This window comes from Aythya marila (assembly GCF_965140915.1).
Source record: "Aythya marila genome assembly, chromosome: 3".
In the NCBI taxonomy this organism is placed as follows: domain Eukaryota; kingdom Metazoa; phylum Chordata; class Aves; order Anseriformes; family Anatidae; genus Aythya; species Aythya marila.
The window spans coordinates 7011859-7027203 of NC_139044.1; the positions used below are offsets into that span (position 1 = coordinate 7011859).

General features: G+C 41.7%; 1 long non-coding RNA gene across 3 annotated transcripts in view; it reads left to right on the forward strand.

Annotated features, from left to right (window-relative positions):
- The window catches only part of LOC309876224, a 33680-nt gene extending 18853 nt beyond the window's left edge, over positions 1-14827 (forward strand). The window contains exons 2-4 of one of the 3 annotated variants that reach the window (XR_014317135.1): positions 7695-8469; positions 11069-11580; positions 11735-14827. This is a non-coding gene — a long non-coding RNA (uncharacterized lncRNA). Of the gene's footprint in view, positions 1-7694; positions 8470-11068 lie in introns of all 3 variants that reach the window. The other 2 variants (XR_014317137.1, XR_014317136.1) reach the window with 2 other exon arrangements.
- Positions 14828-15345: the final 518 nt, after the last annotated feature.

Sequence of the window (15345 nt, forward strand, 5' to 3'; positions counted from 1 at the left end):
ATCTTCCACACCTCTGCTGAGTTGAGCTGAATTCAGTCCAAATCGCCTAAACAGCACGTAGCTGACTGTGAGCTTTTATCTTAATAATTTTCACGAGCCAAAGGTTGAAAACAGAAGCATAGAAACTACATATATGAACCCACTGGATGTTGGAAAAGCACTGTTAAAACTGAATTGAAGCTGAAACACAACGGAGGTTTCATGGGGGGATTGGTTCACACAGCACTGGATGAGCTCAGCCTTTTTTAAATGATGATGTTTTGAAGAGCAGTTTGGTTGATGAGTGGTCTGCAGATCAAGCTTCGAACACAGTGGTAGCAAGAAGTCACTCTGAAGCATTTCTTTTTCAGACACGAGAATATCTATGAATGCAGGTCTTGATGAATGGTAAAAGGAACTTTTTTTTTTCCCTCTTAAAGAGTTCCTAGAATTATCTGATTCGTGAAGTTTTCATCTTATGCCATACCTACACACGGCCTTACTTTCATCCCGTTCTCAGAAAGGTGCTGGTGGTGAACTCCACAGACAGCAACTGCGAGGGTGTGCAATTTTAGCCATCCTTGCCTTGCTCTGACCTCGGTGCTCTGCTACTAGCTCCAGGGGAAGGCAGCAGCGGAGAACACGCTGGCATTTTCAGGTGCCGGGGCACAGTTCCAGAGGGAGGGCAGAGAGAGCAAATCCTGCTTAGGCAGAAGAGCAGGCAAAGGCATGACATCAAGGCAGGGAAAAGCAGAGGTTCCAGCTCTAAGCACAAAACTCCACAAAACCCAGCAGCTGTGCTCCACCTCTTGCTGAAAAAGATCAGCTGGATGGCTTTTTTTTTTTTTTTTCAAAAACGATTCTCACACGTTTTTTTATTCTTCCTTTTACATCTCTTCTCTTCTCCCTGCTCACAACAGACAAGCGCTGAGGCTGCACAACAGCCTTGCTGTGCGACTTTCCAGCTCCCTGCACTTCTCAGCCAGCCTCTATTCCTCCACCAGAGTTACCACCTTTAGTCTAGATTGTTGTTTACCTCAAAACCGAAATAAAGGTGCGCGTTTAATCTGTTCTTCTCAACCAAGTGTTAACTGACAAACGATGAGGGCATGCATGTGCAGTTACCATGATTACAGCCAATAATTACGCATGCAGGTACAAATGGTATGTCAGCATTTGCAAATAAAGCTTGTGGTGATATCCTAGAATAACTCAAATAATGGCAAAGCCCCGTTCATGTCAATACCATGATTGTTTCAACACAAGCCTTCAATACTAGTTCTGCGACTGGAGGCAGGATTGCAATTGGAACCAACACATTTTCCCCATCAGACCCCTATAAATTATTCTTACTTTTATTAAATCTAACTAGTTCTTGTCTACTGCATCCTGACAGAGACTGTTTTAATAAGCTATAAAATATGCTTTGCAACAAAAACATCAGTTACCTTGTACGATTTTTTAAAATTTATCTGGCTATTCCACTCTAATATTTTAAATCCATCTTCAATTATTCAGCCAGCACAAGCCCTGCAGAGATATCAGTATGGTGCCATACATTGCTCAAAATGCTGTTAATGAATAATACGCAGCCTGCCCATCCATTTAGATTCATAAAGAAATGCATCAAAGAGAAGCTATGCTGGCAAATCCAACCCTGAGAAAGAAATCAAAATTTCATTCCAAGAACTGTCTCGAATCAACTCTAGGCTGATCTAGAATTTTACTCCCTTGATTATTTGTATATGAATTTTTCTTCTGATTAAGAGGCTCTTTTGGTTCATCTTGTATATTTTGAGTTGCTGCCATCATTCTAAATATTTCTTATCTCGTTATGTTGCCAGCATTACCTATGCTTTCACACCTCTATTTTTAGAATGATGCCATCGCATTAACTAAAATATTGCACATGAAAGAGAAAAGCAATTTCTTCTGCAAGTTTCAAGATCTTATCATAAAACTGGAGTTGTTATGCCAACGCCAATGGACTACGTATTTTCTGGATAAAACCTGTGCCCTACCGAAATCAACACAAATTCTTTCATTATCCTCTGTGGAATCAGGATTCCTCCAGAAGCTTTTCATCCTTATTCTAATCACCTATTTCCATCCACCCATCTATTAGCAAATATTTTTAAACATGACATAAATATTTGTCATTCAGCACTATGGATATAGAGCTAGTTTGAACCCATCATCACACTGGACTAGTGGAAAATTAGATACTACACACTAAAAAAAAAAAAAAAAAAAAAATCCCTTTATAAAAAAATACATTAAAAAAATGTTGAGCATGTGCCACAGTGTGAACTGGTAACACAACTCCTCCCCTGCGGCTGCCAACGCTATGAGGACTGCCAACCACTACTACAGGTCACTTTTCCTGTAGAGCTGCTCAGGTTTCATACAGTGACATGTGACTATCAATTATTATTTATTGGCTTTTTTTTTCCAAAGTGTCTGGTTCCTTCCTTTTAGCACCATGCAGAACTGGAGCACCACCCTATTTATCCAACCCTAAATGTAGAGAAACCTTCGTTATGCCTGAACTTTTCATTAGGCATTTTCACTGCAAATTACACTATCAAAAATATTGAGGTATGATTGTTTGATCTTTCACCTGGAAGTTCTGAACTCTTCTAATCGGTCTTACGCTCGTTTCATAATCTTATGACATCCACATTAACAATAAGAAAAAAAAAATCTATGTCAGAAGAACATGAAGGTTGAAGAGTCGAGCCATGAAAAAATCAGGAAGTGCCAGAAGTAAGGTAGCCTGTGTGGGATTAATGTGCTTCCTTTATTGCATTTGCAGCGTGAGGTATTCTCTGCATTACAGGATGACATGCTTTACAGCAAGATTATCATTCTTTTACCATAAGCTTTTCATGCACCATTATTAAGTGAAAGGTAGCCCCAATCTCTCAGAAACTCAGAACACCTTCCTGCTCATCCAGCAGCTGGAAAGGCAAAAAGGGAACATGTATGTTTACCCTTGGAAAGACATCTAACCTGCTCAGGGACCTGCTATATGTAACGTTCATCTGTATCCATTTATACCACATCGTAACGCTCGCCTGAATTCCTATTTAGAAATGGTCTCTTCCTATTCCTACGGGGCCTTTCTTTCCACAGAAGTCCTACAAACATACATTTGGATGCCCGAACAGTTCAAACCAAAGCAATTGTTATGTAGCATCCATCCATTCGCGCTGCGCCTCCTCCAGAGCAGGATTTCAGTGCCTCCTCCAGGCTGCAATTCCGCGTGCGCTGAGTGGCAGCAAGAACAATGGGCGTGCCACAAATGACCAAGCAAGAAGAGGGGTTACAAGAATTTAGCCCCCATGGTTTTAACTCTTATGTCACCAATGGAAAACAGTTTATGTAACGCAGAAGAAACACAAAGAAACCAAATTCTCAGTTGTGTCGTGTTTTGTAGCCACCCATACAAAAATCAACAGCAGAGATATGTGCCTACTCCTTCAGCCACAAGTTTTCCTCCACTTCCACAGATATGCAAGAGACGAGAAAGTTTGGTCATGTCTGCATTCGTCTGGAGCTTTGTTTGGGACTTTCTGTATCACCTGATGCCTTCTTTTGTCCAGCAAATACTGTTGAACTGGCAGAGCAAATATAATCGGACCACCTGCCAAGCCTGCCCTTAGTTTGTTCCAGTAGCAGGCAGTTTTTTCAGAGGATTTTCTGAACTGCTCCCCTGCCAGCATGCTGCAAGGCTGCACTTTGCGTGGGATCTCTCCCAGAGCAAAACCAACATCTCTGCAGCAGCAATGGTACAGGCTGTATTGTTTGGGCATCACGGTTTCACTGCGCAAGGTAAGGAAAGCAACGCAACCCTGCAAGAACGTCTGCTCCAAAGACACATCCTGGGAGGGCTCATGCAAGACAAGGACTTCACCGGGAACTACCAGCGGCCCCCTGCAGCCTGAGGCCCCTGTCTCTCCATCGTGCTGCAGAAGAGCGCTGCCGGAGAGCCCCAGGGAGAGGACACAAAGCACACACGGCTGCTGTGCCCGGTCTGAAGCCACCTAATGCAAAGTGCAACACGGGCTGCGGAGACGTGTCTGGGGCAGGGCGATGGTGGCCTTCACTAAGATACTGAGAGCAGAGCATTGCCGTACAACCTGCAGGGAAAAGGAGCAGTTGGTTCTCCTTGCTTCAGTATTTTACTGTTGCAGCAAATTGTGATGAAACAAAGTGAATGATCTTGCTTATCATCTTCTGTAGGCAATCAGCTCTAGGAAACATGCTTATACTTCACCCTTCAGAAAACTTGCTTATAGCTTTTCTCTCAACATTACTTTTCTTCTTATAACTTCCCCAGATGTCTCCAGTACATCCAACTTGTTCTTCTATTCTTGTCTGCTCTTGTGTGCAGTTCCTGCATTTTATCTGTAAACATTTGTGATTCCAGTTACTAACTGTGTCCTTCAGATTCGCTGGCACAGCTCCATACTGCCCAAACACAAGAGCAGGATTTGGTTGTAGTTCTCTGCACAGTGGTGCTACCCTGGCTTGAAAGTACTGATCAGTAGAGTTACAGGAGCATGAAAGGAGGTAAGTGCAAGGAGCTGAAGAAACACGCACATCATTTTTAGAAGATTGACATAAATGTTTTTTTGCTCAGCAGTTAGAGTTGAATTTGCATTTTATTGTATTCCCTGTTACACAAAAAAAAAAAAAGCCAAATAAGCAGTGGCTGAACCAGAACGAACAAGCTTGAGTTATGCTTTATCAGTTTACATGCAACTTGGGGCATGCCAAATATCACCAAATAAACCAGGTCTTAACTCAACAAGTGCCGTTGCTTAATAGGACTTCTCTCAAAGGAGATGCAAGGAGACCCTAACTGTTTTAATGACAGATCTTCACAGCACCAGTTGCTGTCTGTGGAATTTTGCCATTTTTTTCTTCTGTAAGGCATTCAGGGAAGAAACTTAGCTGACATGAATCCACTTGCAGGCCTAACCTGGATGGCTGTGAATTGGCTTAATCTCAGCTGGCAACTGTGAGCAGTTAATAATTCTCTCACAGTGGTACCTGGGATTATGCTAAACACAGCAATTTCTTTGCTCTAATGGATTAATAGACCGGCATGGCACCTAAATTACAGAGCCAAGACGTACCGCTGCAGTGCACAACACCCGAACAAACCATGCGCACAGGATTCCCCCCGCGGCTCACACCAGTCGAGCACGCTGAGCTCCAGAGCTTGCCACGATGCCTCCTGCCCCCCCGGATCTGCAGCAGCAGCACAATCGTGGTGCCAACGGGGTTAGCGCGTTCTGCTGGTTTCACATCACATTTCAACACCACTGAAAAGTTGACTTGCAAAAACACCTTGTGAAAACACTGCTCTAGCACCAAACGGCAGGGCAGATGGTAGCTTTTCTGCATTTTAATCCTTCTCATCTGAGGTTTTTAAGATAAACAAGGTTCTGTGCCCAGACCTTTCCCTTCCTCCCTGTCTTGTCACAAGTTCAGCGATTAGTGTTACACCACAACCACCATCTACCTTGAATTTTCCATTACCCAAAACAATTGCAAACATTTTTTCCTGGGTTTATGACCTTAATAATGTGCCAACTCAAACCAGTCGGGATTCTGGTAACTTTTTTAAAGTTTAAGTTAACGTGCTGAAGAGGAACAAATGATGAAGAGTTCCCAGGAGTTGGACTCGAGGTCCCTTCCTACTCAGATGTTGTATGATTCTCCGATCCTGTGATAGCCTGCCACTTCAAGAACACAGCTATCAGATCCGTGTCCATATTCATGGTAACATGGATTAACACAATGTTTGGGAAATAAGATGTACAATTACTTCTGTGTAACTCTTCTTCAGCTCTTTGCCTTAACACCAGAAGTTTAACTAGAGATAGCATTAGAAATAAGCAAATTAAAACAGTATCTTCTGTCTCTCGTTCAGCCACATCAATTTATGAAGTCACCACAGTTTCATGATAAGGTGATCACTGACTCTGGGTGGCTACCAAGATCATTAGTTAGCTATCAAGTAATCAAGTGTAAATCTGGTTATGCTGAAGCACGTATTTAGCACTGTGGAAAGCTAAGACCCTCCTTGCTACCAAATGCCACTCATATATTTCTCTTAAACTGTCAAACAAATATGTGACCTCCTTAGCCATAATTATAATATTGTTATCCATGTTTGCAGTGCTTGCAACTTGAGCACTTACAGCCTCATTCAAAGATGAAGAAATCAATGCAAGACTCCCATTAATGCTAGATGGCTTTAGATCAGCCTATGGATACCCAGCAGGAAGGAATTTTATACAGAGCCAGTGCACATAAAATAGTTATATTCGTTTCACTACATCTTAATGGCTGAGAGCTCCAGTTGGCTGATCTTTAGAGACTTTTTTCCTAGGTTTTATTTACATGTGTGATTCTAAGGAGCATCTGTAGTCTGCCAAAATCTGTTCATGTTACGCTACGGATCAAAGGATCCTGATAAAGGATGTTTCACTCTGATATACAGAAGTTGGTGCTGAGCAAAACAGGTGTGAGACAACTTCTTTTTTGCCTTGAAAACTTTAGAAGAAAATCATTCTGAGATAAAAGTGAGCTGTCTAAAACAGCCCTGGTGAAGTGATGATTTTTCTATCTCAGTAACTGCTAACAGAAGTACCTCTGATGTAGAAGTGTAGAGTTTGTTCATTGTGTTTATGCAGAGTTAGTTATCACTCTCATTAGTCAACAGATGTTACTGACGTGGTTTGTTTTTCCCTGGAAAATGTTCTTTAAATTCCCGTATTCACTGTTAGCAATTTCCAACCACCTTTCACTGCTCTGTACACTGAAAATTATTTTTCTTCCACACTCCAAGTCCAATTTAACAAAAACATCCAGATCACTGTGGGACACAGATTGCAGAATATTTTCACAGACAGATCTAATAGATTGCATGACATTTGTGCCATAGAAGCAATAATTAGATTATTCCCAAATTACTAATAATTAGATTACTTTGTTACGGTTTAGGCCTGTACAGAAATACAAAACACAACTGCCTCCAGAATCTTTGACTGCACTTTTTCAAACACAGTGGATGGAAGCAGAAATCTTGATGTCTGAGGGCTGTGATGACCATATTCTGCTTATGTTGTGTGTTATTTTCTCTCAGTACAGTAAGGTCAACAGCAGATGGGCAGACACATCTGGCTCATACACACCCAATGCAAATATACAGGCCAGCTATCAAGACTCAGGGCTGAAACTAAATTCTTCCTTTCAAATGTGGTGTTGGTTCAAGATCCAGAAAACATATGAGAAGTAGGATACTAGCACCAGTCTCTAGTTCTTGTTGCTGAAATTCTGCATGCAAAAAGCGCACACAAACTGGCACAAGGTTAGTTTCTCATGAATTTCACTTACTGAATTTGTGGACTCACCCTGCTGAGAGTCTACATCATTTCCTGGGTTTTGGAGAGGCAGAACACTTGCTGACTTGCTTTCTCGAGCTATTCAACCATCGCACAATGGTTCTGAATAAAGAAAAACTTGTAGATGCATATGGCTTGCTATCAGTGTTATTTAAAGTCTTCTTGGCAATATTTGTTTTTAGTAATTCTTAGATAAACCATTGTTGTGCTCATGGAAAGTTAGTTCTGTCTTCCCTAAAAAAAAACTGAGTAGTGCAATTAAGCAGTTTTGTTTTTGTTTTTTTTTCTTCCTAGTACACTGGCCTTGTTGAGCCTCAGCATTTGAAGATTAAAATTAACAAAAAAGGCATTAAGTGGAGACACTGCAATTGAAAAATTTTGGATGTAACCAAAGCCACTGCAGAGTTTTTGATGTCGCAGATACTGCATCAGGAACTGATTGGATAATAATCAGTCACCATCAGTTCCTAATGCATTGCCTTCAGCATCTAAACAAGCATCTGTGAGTTTCTAACACGAATAGTTGTAATATTGTAATGATTAGATATTTTGCAAAATGTCCACCCACCAAAAACTTGATAGCTCTGTCACAAAATCATAGTATGATGATAAGTGTAAGAAGGAAAGCTAAACTGTTCAATGGGACACCTCGCTCCCTTTCAGATCATGGCAGTGCATTACAACTGGATTGGGAGGGGAAAAAAAATGAAGGAAAAGACGATTGCTCTTGCCTGAGGTGGTTAACTCAACAATGGATTTCTCTTCATAAAGGATTTGTGAGACATACCTAAATTATAGGCATTGTTAATGACAATAGCCACTCATTTCAACATACTGCAAAATCATTTACAATCTGTTACATGTTTTTATAGTATATGCACTTAAAATATGCATACTAATTTATACACAAGAATGGAAAAGTATAGAGAGAGGAATCTTTTCTTCACTGATGACACAGAGGCCAGACTGAACTGGAACACAGCAAAGGACAGCATGCAATGGCAATGCCCAGCAATTCACTCGGGAACTGAATGAGGCATGTCCAATGTCAGGAGCACACGATATCTGGGTAAGTAGAAGACAACTTACAGAATATATGTATTTGACAGATCTTCCAAGTTCTTTGAGTTTTTACATCTCCAAAAATGATTTGAGCCTTGATTTAGATCTCACCTGAAGGACACAGTCATCATCATCACAATTTCAATCTGGAGCACAATTTCGTAGCTAGGTACTGGCTCAGAGGAAAGCATCTGGGCCTTCCAGTACGTCTGTGGATATGCTGAATGCCTCATAGCTCTATCCTGAGCATATCTTATCCCAGGTGAATTTGTGTTCACCAATCTACAGCAGAAGTCTGGATAAACCGAATCAGGAAGATGTACAGTGGGATATCACAACTACCAGTGAATTTATTTGCAAGGATTTCTCAGAAAAATAACCAGCAAATCATATCTGCACTCTGCCAGAAAACATCACCTCCACAGTTCTCTGAGTGGAAAATGGATGCCTAAGAACTTAATTCCGGTACAACCAGAGTCATCTGGCACTGTTTATTCATTATTAGTATTCAGACCGGAAGTTCAAAAATGGTAACTACAATCTCCTGGCTGTTTCCTCATCAGTTTTACCCATTTCTTCCACACAGAGCTTAGGCTGGCCACAAACTTTGGAAAAGAACAGGGATCTGGAACCGATCTCCATCCCACAAATTGTAGGCTTTCTTAACCAAAGGTTTCTTTTATTGTATTACACTGGTAGGAAGCAAAATCCATATTCAAATCCTCAGTCCAGAATCCATGTCTTCGGAGATCGGAAGTTCTGGCACGGGTCCACAGGTTAAATCCTCGGAGTGAACCATCCCAGTGAGAAGGCAATTTGCATAGCACAAAAGCCATCTAAAGGCACCGCTGTGCATGCAGAGGCACGGAGCGCTCTCTGAAAGGCAGGAAACGTGGCTTGTGGCAAGAGTAATTTTAGGAGCGAGACACAAAGCCTGAGTAAGCAGATGTTGTCTGCAAGGTCAGAAAGGTAAGTGCCAGCTTCACAACACTGTGGTTTATGCAGTGACACTGAATTTATTCCAGCCCCTCTGGGGAATCAACAGCACCTGTGTTGGTTTGCATCTGTGATCAGATTAAACTGTGACCTACAATTCCCTCCCTCCAAGCAAATCCCAGGTTCCTGCACGTGGGGATCCATGCTGTCTCCAGCTGGCACCGAGATTCTGATGGAACAGTTTGAAAGAAACCAAAGAGTTTCTTAGCCCTTTCTTTCCCTTCCTCGGAAAATATTTCACGCCTGTCAAGACTTAGAAACACTGGCCTTCCACTTTTTTTTCCTCTACTTTTGCCTGGTTATCTTTTTAAAAAACACTTTTATTCAAAGGGAAATTTGTTATTTTATTTATTCTGACCTTTGCTAGTGCCAAAAATGAATCACATCATGCATGACCAAGTGGCATAGTCCCACAGGCCACATATACACAAAATGTGAGGAATAACTGTGGCAGAAACGAGCTAGCAATAAAAGGATTAAATAATTAATAGTAATAGCAAATAGTTATTTGTGTACTAAAGTATTTTATGAGAGAAGAGAAGAGAAGAGAAGAGAAGAGAAGAGAAGAGAAGAGAAGAGAAGAGAAGAGAAGAGAAGAGAAGAGAAGAGAAGAGAAGAGAAGAGAAGAGAAGAGAAGAGAAGAGAAGAGAAGAGAAGAGAAGAGAAGAGAAGAGAAGAGAAGAGAAGAGAAGAGAAGAGAAGAGAGGAGTCCCACTCATCATGTTCTTTGATTCCACATTCTTATTTCTGCAGGGGCCTGGATGCAAGAGATGTTAGGACCTGGCCAGCTGGCAATGTGTGGACAGATTCACTCCCTAAATTCAACAGGATTGAGCGCTCTGCAGTTAGCACTGGCTGGTGCCACTTGCCCCCTGGTCTCATGGCACACAGTTGCAGTCCTCCCCTCTCAAAGCACAAGACTCCCATTTAGGCAGAGGCCAGGTCAATCCTAACCAACAAAAGCACGTCCTTCTCAGAAGTGATTATAGCCATAAAGCACAGAGCTAGTTTTCTTCATTCCACAGGAGCCGTTTTACTTTTGCTTTTCTTTGGTCAGTCTTTAACAAAAATAATAATAATAATAACAAGCACTGACCTTCAGTTACAGTAAAGGTGAATGTATTCTGTGAACCTAACAGCTTTGTGGGTAGCTAGGCACAAAGGAGGGAAGGGGGGCAAGCGAGAGACAGATCTCTTACAACAGAAGCTGCAAACCTTATTACTACTTTTAGGTTTGGTTTTAATTTACTAGATTTCAAGGTGATTCTGTCCCTTGACAACAGTTGAAGTTCTCTGCAGTCCAGTGCTTTTGGGCCTGTTAGATCCAGTTGCCTGTGCAGTGCAACATGCACTTAATTAAACTATGGGCTCCACAGTACAGGGAGTGGGGCTGGCAGCTCTGGGCCTCTGCTTTGGACCCAATTAACCACCAAGGAATTAGCACAACATTATAGGTATCGTCAGATCCTGCTCAGCCTAAATAGAAATGCTGTGAGAGCAAATGGGTGGGAAGACTGAAGGGAGCTGATGTCATTGAGTTCACAGTGTAATCTAATTCTAGATTGTTTCAGGCCTCCCATCTCATCCTCTTCTTTTCTTCCTGTTTCTAGGAAAGAAAATAGCCTCCACCCTGCTAATGATCCCTCAGGGGAGGCAGCGTCAAGAGGCAACACTTGTTGCAGCAGAGAAAAGCCCCGGCTGCTGCTGTGGCAGCACGCAACATCAGCCTAGGGAGTATCTGCAGCCTACAGACATCAACTCATCTCGGTGGGTGAGGAAAGAAGCCTCCCCCCACAGGAGCTCAGCTGCTCCAGGGAGGGAGGGGAGCAGCTTTTCAGTGAAAGCAAACCACTGAACTTCCCAGAACCCCAATAATGTCCGTGCATTCTTCAGGGGGGATCTGCAGAAAGACAGGAACAACCCAGATGGAAAGACACAGAGCTGGAAACATCCTTTGAATGTGGCATCTCACAAAGAAAGCACAGGGCAGAGGGTTTAAGAAGCCCTCGTTCAGCTTCCCTACCAGCAGGCAGTGATGGGTTCCTCTCTGCTTTTTCTTTGCCTCCTTGCCGAATGCTTAGGGCCAGCCTCTGAGCTCCCTCACTGAAGCCACTGGGAACAGGTAAGGAGGCAAAAGGGGGACACTTATTCCTATCCCATGATCGGTTTATTCTCCTCTTTCGCACTTTTGACGCAGTTCAGCTACTGTGAAATCAGTCTGCAGGGACAGCCCCCAAAAATGGCACTAACTGTACTCCCTTTTTCCCACTGCCCAGAGCGCAGCCAGCCTTGCCCTGGGCAAGCTTTGCCCTCCCGTGGGAAGCAGCACTTCCACTGCTCGCACCCACTCCCCAGCTCAGTCTCTGCAGTGAGCACAGGTAATGCTCCACCGGGTCTGATACCCACAGAGCACCGCATCCGTTTGTGACACAAAATATGGGAGAACAATGACGAGATAAGATGGAGGAAGTTTTTGATAAGTTATTAATGAAGTGCTAACATGCTGAATCTCCCACTCTGCTCTCACTGCTTCTGAGAGGCAATAAAATCCATGATGGTATTTCCAAGGAATCTACACACACAGAAAACTCTTCTGGGCCAGGCCTCCCCTCCAGTATAAATGGCCATAATGGCATCAGACCAAAGATCCATCCAATTCCCATGGCAATAACTAAAAGAAGGTGCCAGAACAAGGTAAGCACAGGGATACTTTCCCAAAAGCTCTTCCAGGCTCCAAAAGTTTGTGGCTCATGAACTCCCTGAAACATATGTTCCTATACATTTAGCATCTCTAACAAATTTATTTGTCACCAACCCGTCCTGCACCCCCTTGAGCTGCAGCATCCATAATAACTGAGGCAAGCATCTCCAGCTTAACTACGCACCATCTGAAGAATTACTTCTTCTTGTACCTCCGCTCAGTAGAGCTTCTTCCTTCAAGCTTTCCTTTGTATGAAAAGCTGGCAGCTGAGTATGCATGGAAAACACTGGTTGTTCCAAATATATATATATATATATGTTTAAATTGTACTATGCTATTCCACAATTCCTCCTAGAAGTGGGAGAAAGAACAAAGAAGGAAAAAAAAAATATATATAGGGAAAAAAACTGAGCAACAAGGAAAGAAAAGAAGGTAAATATCTGCGGTGAAACAGGTCATTGCATCAAAAAGAGAATCTGTAATTCCTGCTTTAAGGACACAAAGAAGTCTTCCAGACAAGTTTAGACATCTTTTGAGTTTCTGCCCAAGTATCTAAGCAAGTAGAGAGATGTTTTAAATGACCAGCCCCCCTCTCTCCTGACTGCATACTTGGAGATGTTTAGATGCCATATTTATTCCATCAGGCTCATGCAATGAGTTACACCCAAGCAATGTGCTCCAGAGATGCCCATCTCGGACAGCAGGGTATGACTAACTAGCACGGAGGTCTATGGTCTCCCCAGTTTTGGTCAATCCACCTCCCTCTTGGACCATATCTCAGCACAGACAGGGAAGACGCACAAAGCTGTCCACCCTCCTGGACGACTCTACAGTCCTGATGGTGCAACAGCTCGGGGCACACGCTGCGGTTAGCCACCCACACGCATAGGTTAATGCACTTTTTGATGATTCATAAACCCAGATCCAACAGCAGAATCGAGTCTTTTGTTCATTATTTTGGAATGAAACATCAGCTAACATTTTTTACAGATGACTGTCAAGGCAAAATTCTGGACCGAAGAGTCCTGCTTATCTAAAGTGAATTTCAGCTACACCCTTTAAGGCAAAGCCATGTCTATTAGAAGAAATAAAGAAAATCCCCAAATCATAATCCTGGAACATTCAGCCAGATTCTGTACTCTGCACAGTCCGTTGTCTAGATTTTGCAGGTATCCTCTTTACAGCAAATGCTATTACTGTGCTACATAATCCCTACTCACTGTGGACTAGTTAAGGATGGATTTGTATAGTCTTAACTGCAAATTCTTTTGCTTTGGGGTGTTCTTGCTGAGCCTTCAATAATACAGCTTTGAAGTTTAATTATTGTCTTAACAGTTACAGCTATTATACTTGAGATATATGTAAGATGACTAATAAGCTTGTACAGGAAGAGTTAAGTTTAATCAAAAAAGGAAAAAAATCACTAAAGTTTTATTCATCAATAGCTTTGACAAAATTGATTTTAGCATCATACACATCAAGTCCAATTTTCAAAACACTGCAGATCTACTCTCTCACTCCTTCCAGCAAACCCTATTCAATCACTAATTATGAAAGAGAGGAAGATTTGCCAATCAAAGCTGGGGAAGCGGGCCAGGAGGGCACGAAGATTCACAACTGACAGTTGGCTTTACTACTAATATAATGGGGAAACCACACACAGAGCAGCCACCCAGAAGATGACTGCCCACAACATTTTGAAGAAGGAGTCACATCAGAAGAGAAGATGGCCACAGAAGATTATGTTGGCACACACCCGAACTAGTCTAATGCACAGAACTAGAATGAGAGACACTACAGACACACAAAAAAACCTGCTCTGACACTAAGATACATTACCATGCTCCCTTATTTACCGAAGAGGAAAGATTAACAACCTATGTTTCAGCTATGAGAGAACAGAACTTTATGAAGAAGGCATTCCTCTAAGATCAATCATTTTCTTTGACCTCCCCACAATACTGCAACACCCCCACAGCCATGCTGCTCTTACTTGCAAAAAGAACAGCAAGAGGACACTGAAAACATGGATCCAATGAGCAATCCTCTTTTCTATCTTTACTGCTGTTTGCCTGATGACACAGGCAAAGTTTTAGGTAATGTGCATATGATAACGTCTGGATGTGGATGTACATAGCTGCAACAGCCCCTTTGCACGGTTGGCAATGTGAAGCATAAACATATTGTGGCACACACCTTATGTAGTCAACAATAAATACAAAACGATATGTTTAGACTCCAGTTCTGCAGCTGTGTTTTCTCAGGCACCCACCTATATTCAGAAAGCATCATTTGCCCTGTAAGCACATACTATCAAACAGGACTACAGAATTCATTTTCTCTACTACATTTACTAAAATAGAAGAAAGCAATTTTGATAACATAGGACATTACTTTTTCCTTGGGCACAGCAGGTGCTGCAAGATGGAGAGACACATTTTGTGTTTTAAGTAATAGGAATGTTATTCCAGTGAAAAAAGTGATGGTTACTGGGTCAAAAGCCTTGGACTCTGGAAGGTGTTTTTCAGATATAAATAATATCCCATTTTGAAAAACTTCATACTCCTTCAATAATCTTCTCTTTTTTTCCCAACCCATTCTGACAGCCATATAATTTCTATATATAATATTTTCTACTGATTCATATCAATTTATGCTACTTATGAACACCTATGTTTATCACTATATAAATAAAAAACAATGTTGAAAGAATTTTTAAGTTGTGAAGTCCAGCCTCCAAACATCATGAAGGTGCAGGATTCAACTTGCACATTATTACACAATTTACAGGGAAAAAAAAAAAAAAAAGTTGTTTCTACCTCTTCATGGTTTCCACAGAATATGAAGGGAAAAGATGTCAAGAATATACGTGATCCCTTGATCCAAACAGTCACTGTAATACAATGCATGCTGGTCATAAGAAAAATTTGGAATATTTTTACTTCTTTTGCTAGATGTTCTTCAATTGTCAGATATAATAAATTTAGAGTGTTATTTCTTTCTAAATGCAGTACTAAAACCTGTAGGGAACTTTCAGTTTTGTGAAACAAAACACTAGTGTTAGACTGTAAAAAAAAAAATCACTGTAAAATTCAGTTTTTGCCCAATTTACCCTAATTTTCTAAACCTAAACATTCCCCTCCTTACCATCTGAATACAGCTTGTCTGGTCTTGCACCAAAGGAAA